The sequence below is a fragment of the Nematolebias whitei genome, chromosome 22, assembly GCF_014905685.2.
Source record: "Nematolebias whitei isolate Nwh7 chromosome 22, NemWhi1, whole genome shotgun sequence".
Classification (NCBI taxonomy): domain Eukaryota; kingdom Metazoa; phylum Chordata; class Actinopteri; order Cyprinodontiformes; family Rivulidae; genus Nematolebias; species Nematolebias whitei.
Window position 1 is genome coordinate 12,343,981 of NC_056519.1, and position 5,974 is coordinate 12,349,954.

Genomic DNA, 5,974 nt, shown 5'->3' on the forward strand with positions numbered 1-5,974 from the left:
GAGACTGAGACAGATTTAAGAGACTGAGCTGAAAACAGCACTTCAGACTGAGGAAGTCTCTTGGATGAGAGACGAAACGTTTCTAGATTTTTTTTTGCTTTGTTTTGCTTTTGTTTTTTTGAATGTCCAGAGGACCAGATTGAACTTTTTTGGATTTTTCTACCTGGATTATTGAGCATGCATCAGGATAAAAGCAGATTAAATTTTGACCAAAAAGAACTTCAAAAACGGGGTCCTCACTTGGACTGTATACCAGAAAAATGTGTATTGCCACAAAACAGTAATTCCCTGGTACAACTTTACAGCTGCTACAGTCCCCACAATGACTTAAGAACAGACTAGTGTGTGTTACTAAGAGTGCTGAATGATCCCTGTTTATGTTCAGAGTTTACAGAGAATTTAAAGGAAATTTTCATGAAATTTTCTACCAATTTAACTATACTGACCAATATCTGAAACGGCACAAGTAGGACTGAAGACAAGAAGTACAATGAAAAGAAGGTCATGAATAAATACTTTTTTCTTGGAGGACTTGATCTTGGTTGGAGCTTGAGCTGATGAGCCATCATGCTCAACCTCGACACCCTCAGTCAAAGTTGATTCTTTGTCAACCTTAAGAAAAGAAAAATGGCATCTTAATAATGTAATTATGTCCAGGCTGACATCATTAGAGCAAATTCATCGACCACCTAAACTATAAAATAAAACAAACCATTGACTAATCAAAAGAAATACAGCTGATTACTAGCATAGTACATTGTTGATGAATCATAGCTTTAAAGTTCTAATATGAAGCTGGTTCAGTTTGGCAATGATCTGTCATCAAGAACGTCTCCTGTTTCTGCACCACTTTGACCTGTACAAATGTGTCCCTAAGACGACATCACAAGTTTGGCCTGTAAACATATTTGTATTATAATCCCTGTGATGAAGCATACATAAGGTAGGTGTGAACCATGCTAATGATGAGGAGACAAGAACTATAGTCAGACAAAAGCACAATAAATTTTGACCAAAAAGAACTTCCAACGAGGTCCTCACTTGAACTGTATACCAGAAAAATGTGTATTGCGACAAAACAGTAATTCCCTGGGTACAAACTCTACAGCTGCTACAGTCCCCACAATGACATCAGACCAGACTAGTGTGTGTTACTAAGCATGCTGAATGAACCCTGTTTATCCTGATGCATGCTCAATAATCCAGGTAGAAAAATCTAAAAAAGTTCAATCTGGTCCTCTGGACATTCCAAAAAACAAAACAAAGCAAAACAACAAAAAAAATGTAGAAACATTTCATTTCTCATCCGAGAGACTTCCTCCGACTTTCTACATTTTTTTGTTGTTTTGCTTTGTTTTTGTTTTTTTTTGAATGTCCAGAGGACCAGAATTAGCATTTTTAGAACCCTGTTAATGTTCAGAGTTTATAGAGAATTTGAAAAAACTTTTATGAAATTTTCTATCGATTTAACCATAATGTTAAATCTATGGAGGAGCACAAGTAGGACTGATCACTAGAAATAAAATGAAAAGAAGTTCAGAAACATTGTATTTGTTCAGGATTGGAGACTGCAACAAAGCCTAGATTCAACTTGTCAGCTGCTTTCTCAGATAGAGATCTGTACTAATTGGCTTTTTTATGACTGTGAATATTCCTGTAAAGTGTCCTGAGACAACGCTGATGTGACTTGACACTAGATCAATAAACTGAACTGAATTTAAAATTAAATTGAAAAAAAATATACCTTATTCATGGAGGACTTGTACTTGGTTGGAGCTTGATCTGATGAGCCAGCATGCTCAACCTCAACACCCTCAGTCAAAGTTGATTCTTTGTCAACCTTACGAACAGAAAAAATAGCATCTTAATAATTTAATTTATCCAGGCTGACAAACATTAGGGCAAAGCCAACAACCACCTAAACTAGAAACATAAAACAAACCATTGACTAATCAAAAGAAATACAGCAGATTATTAACATGGTACATTGTTGATGAATCACAGCTTTAAAGTTCTACTATGAAGCTGGTTCAGTTTGGCAGTGATCGGTCATCAAGAACGTCTAAAGTTTCTGCACCACTTTGACCTGTACAAATGTGCCCTTAAGAAGATGTCACTGTATTGGCCTGTAAACATATTTATATTATAATCCCTGAGATGAAGCATACATAAGGTAGGTGTGAACCATGCTAACAATCAGGAGACAAGAACTATAGTCCCACAAAAGCAGATTAAATTTTGACCAAAAAGAACTTCAAAAACGGGGTCCTCACTTGGACTGTATACCAGAAAAATGTGTATTGCCACAAAACAGTAATTCCCTGGGTACAACTTTACAGCTGCTACAGTCCCCACAATGACATCAGACAAGACTAGTGTGTTTTACTAAGAGTGCTGAATGAGCCCTGTTTATGCTCAGAGTTTACAGAGAATTTGAAAGAAATTTTCATGAAATTTTCTAACAATTTAACCATTCTGTCAAATCTCTGAAACAGCACAAGTAGGACTGAAGACTAAAAGTACAATGAATGGAAGTTTAGAAATAAATACCTTTTCCTTGGAGGACTTGAACTTGGGTGGAGCTTGATCTGATGAGTCAGCATGTTCAACCTTGACACCCTTAGTCAAAGTTGATTCTTTGTCAACCTTAAGAAAAGAAAAAATAGTCTCTTAATAATCTATTTATTTGCAGACTATCAAACATTTGGGCAAGTCCAAGGACTACCTAAACTAGAAACATAAAACAAACCATTGACTAATCAAAATAAATACAGCTGATTACTAGCATGGTACATTGTTGATGAATCATAGCTTTAAAGTTCTAATATGAAGCTGGTTCAGTTTGGCTGTGATCTTTCATCAAGAATGTCTAAAGTTTATGCACCACTTTGACCTGTACAAGTGTGTCCCTAAGAAGATGTCACAGGATTGTTGCATTTTCTTTTCATATTTTTAACAAAATTTGTCTACCTTAAGAACCAAATAGATTTCTATAATATAAAATGTACACATGCTCAATAAGTCTTCCTTAAACATTCCATATTAAAAATATATTGATCAATCTCCATCAACCCTAAAATTGTACACTGTGTCAAATCAATTCCACAAAATTCTAATGTCCACTCCTCAGAATTTTCAACCTCATCAATATAAAACATACAAAATTCAGTTTTAACTTGGACAAGTCATTCACATAGGGAACTGAAAGTGATCCTTGACAAACCTTCTCCCTCCATGGCCAACCAGTTCCTCCATAATTGTAAGTTACTTCATCTCCAGGAGGTATGTCTGTTATGGCAAATAAGCACAGGTGTGGCTTTCCATCTACCAGTATCTTTTTCATTGTACATTGCAAAAATATAACTTTTAAAAAACAGCACTTCTTAAAGCAGTACCATTGGCTTTAAATAAATCAAAGTTTTACCAACTTGCATTGATTAATGATAAACTCTGGACTTACCACCACCATCTTTCCTGCCACAAGAAGTCGAACATGAATACAGTACATGCATTATGATAGTGTCCTCCTTCTTTGTGATTCTTCATAGTTTATTAAATCCCCTCTGTACTCCACCACAAAATCTCCCTTTTTAAAAAGAGTCGTGGCGAACACACCTCATCCTAAACATATAAAAAAATTATAAACTCCTTCGCTGCTAAATTACTTTTTCAAAAACACTTTCAATTGTGAGGTGTGGAAATATCTTAATTGTAATGCACACAAACCCACCTTTATAGGGGTTGATGAACTTCACTTCCAACCTTCCTGTCTTGTCACTGGCCTTTGCTGCATGTTCAGCTGCATCCCGTTTAGGTGGTATTCTACTTTTTATTGATGTCATTATCTAAACAGACACAGCATAAGTAATCATTTTATAACCATACCACCAATCTGTTCAGTGTCTACAAAGTATTTAAACTTGTATTTCGAAGTCAAATGGCATCAGTAGTTCAAGTCTATCAGAAACCTCCATCTTGTTTAAAAAAAATCTTCAATTTACCTCTCTGGTGAGCCTTTAAGTGTGTGGTTTTATCATTTTTAAAAAGAAGCTCATTTAGTATCACCATTCATAACATTTTTTAATTAAACCGGTACACTAAAATATATTTTAAATGAGAGAAATAACTTACAGTTCCATGTGCTTAAGAAGCTGCTTTGCCCACGATTCTTCGTTCTTAGTGTGCCTCTAAAGGTGCGCTTCTTTTGTTTGTCTGCGCGGCCCCGGGTGGAGACAAGTAATAAAGAAACAACATGCTCCCGCCCGTCCGGTATGTATTTCTGTATAAATCCAAACGAATCACGTATCTTCATGAAATACATTAATTTAAAAGGACTGCGTGTTGGACCTGACGGGATGGACAACTAATAAACTACCTATATTTTTTTTAACATAGATGATAAAGCAAAGAATTGTAAACTTGTAATAGGTAAGTCAGGATTTTTTCCTCCTCTTCTGTGTTGGCTTCCTTGAGTGTCTGTCACATGTTTATATTCAATCATGTGTTTCCGAGTTGCTTATATACAGTCTTCCAAATAGCAAGTACTTTTTCCAGATTCTTTGTTTGATTTTCATATGAATTATATAAATTGGAACTTTGTTGCAGATGAATACATTTGAGGAGGTGTGGTAAATTGCACTCTGATAACGTAAATGCTTATACTACCTGTTGTCAACATTATTTATTTATTTATTTATTTACTTACTTACCTTTATTTAACCAAGCAAATCCCACTGAGATCACAGATCTCTTTTACAAGGGAGGCCTGGGCCTGGAGGCAGCCTAACATGCAGGTTTTTGATCTGTGGGGGGAAACTGGAGTACCCGGAGAAAACCCACGCAAACACAAGACGAACATGCAAACTCCACACAGAAAGACCCCAGATCAAACCAGGGATTGAACACAGGACTTTCTTGCTGTGAGGCAGCATGATAGCTTGACAAGCATGTTTGTGTCTGGTCCAACACAAGAATGTGGCCACACATTAGATCTTGTCTTAGCTCATGGTTTTAATGTTTCTAATCTGGAAGTGTGTGATGCTGCTTTCTCAGACCACATGCCTGTGGTGTTTGACATGCCACTCGTCTGTCACTCAGTCAAACCTCGCGCTCCTGCATAGCCCTGTCAGGTCATTAACTCCTCCACTGCTGCTCAGTTCTCTGCAGCTTTTAGTTCTGCCATCAGCTCCAGGGATCCTGTGGGTCCTAGTTCAGATGTTGAAGCTCTCTCCTCTCATTTTAACTCAGCTTGTCAGACTGCTTTAGATGCTGTGGCTCCATTAAAGATAAGAACCTCCAGACCGAAGCCTGACCCCTGGACTGATGATGTCACACGTGCTACCAGATGCCAGTGCAGTTTCATGTCTTTAGCCCATTCCCATGGTGATTTATAGGTCATAATTGTTCTTTCAATCCCCTGAACGTGCACGTATGTGCACTAATTTGACACTTGTTGTTTGTGAGATCGAGACAAATCCGTCGGTGTTTGTTTCGTCTGTCTACATGCCTCAGAAGTCGAGATCTGACCTTAACGGGCTTGTCCTTTGATCTGGTTACAGCAGAGTTCTCAACGGGAGGGTGGGGCTACTCAGACCCGCACTTCCTGTCATATGAGAATCAGGTTCAGCCATGTTAAACGTAATGGTGACAGAATAAACCACTCTTTTGTGTTGTGTGTTGCATAGGAAACGCACACACAGATGAGGTAGGGCACGTTGGATTTGTATCACCCAGATCTTTACAACTGTATCAGGCTCACCCTGATCCGATCTTACGACACCAAGCTACAAGCAGAAACGCACCCGTCCATCCATCCATCCGAGCGGTCAAAAATATATTTTTTTTAAATTTTCTTCAGGAAAAAGCCAACTACTTCAAACTTGGTGCAGTTGTAAAGCAAGTATCTGTGAAGGAGTATGCAAAGTTTTGTGCACGTACGTGCACGGAAACGGGCGCTAGAGGCCCCGCGAGTATT

The 5,974-nt window shown here is 37.8% G+C and overlaps 1 long non-coding RNA gene across 1 annotated transcript in view; it reads right to left on the reverse strand.

The window, feature by feature from the left end:
* Positions 1-1,805, reverse strand: part of LOC119428092 — a 2,746-nt gene extending 941 nt beyond the window's left edge. The window contains exons 1-2 of the long non-coding RNA XR_005187689.1: positions 1,745-1,805; positions 517-612 (exon numbers count right to left, since the gene is read on the reverse strand). This is a non-coding gene — a long non-coding RNA (uncharacterized LOC119428092). The remainder of the gene's footprint in view (positions 1-516; positions 613-1,744) is intronic.
* Between the last annotated feature and the right edge of the window lie 4,169 nt (positions 1,806-5,974).